The sequence below is a fragment of the Belonocnema kinseyi genome, chromosome 1 (genome assembly GCF_010883055.1).
Source record: "Belonocnema kinseyi isolate 2016_QV_RU_SX_M_011 chromosome 1, B_treatae_v1, whole genome shotgun sequence".
Taxonomy (NCBI): Eukaryota; Metazoa; Arthropoda; class Insecta; order Hymenoptera; family Cynipidae; genus Belonocnema; species Belonocnema kinseyi.
The window spans coordinates 116,134,593-116,135,113 of record NC_046657.1 but is presented as its reverse complement, the minus strand read 5'-3'; positions in this window follow the sequence as shown (position 1 = coordinate 116,135,113).

Sequence of the window (521 nt, the reverse complement as noted above, 5' to 3'; positions counted from 1 at the left end):
AAAAGTCAAGAGTCACTAGCTAAGTCTGGGATATAAGCAAAACTAATCGGATATTGATGTTTTTTCGTAAATAATCTGCGCTCTCACGAGCTTGACCGACAAATCTGGAAACTGGTAAGGGGCCAGACCAAAGCTGCCAGATCGTGGATGAAATTTACCCCTACCATACCTACCGTTTGGGAGCCGCAAAACAGAAGGTGCATGATTACTACCGTGAGTTCATATGTAAGCCGAAAATGCAGGATTCGACTTCGGTGTTCTGCTGTACGATGACTGCCGATCTGAAGGCTTCGGAAGACTTCGGCGGTCTTCTATTTATATCTCGCTCCCCATTTGAAAGAAATTGAAGGAATTGGCGATTTGGATGTTTTCCGTGATTCTTAATTTCATGCATGCGTCGATTTTCGGGTTATGTTTTCTAGGTGTACAGTCTGTCAAGTTAAAGCGTGGGTGGCTTTACTCGCAGTCGGTAAGGTGTATCGACATGATTTTGGTGTCAAAATATTAAGAAGAGCTCCCTC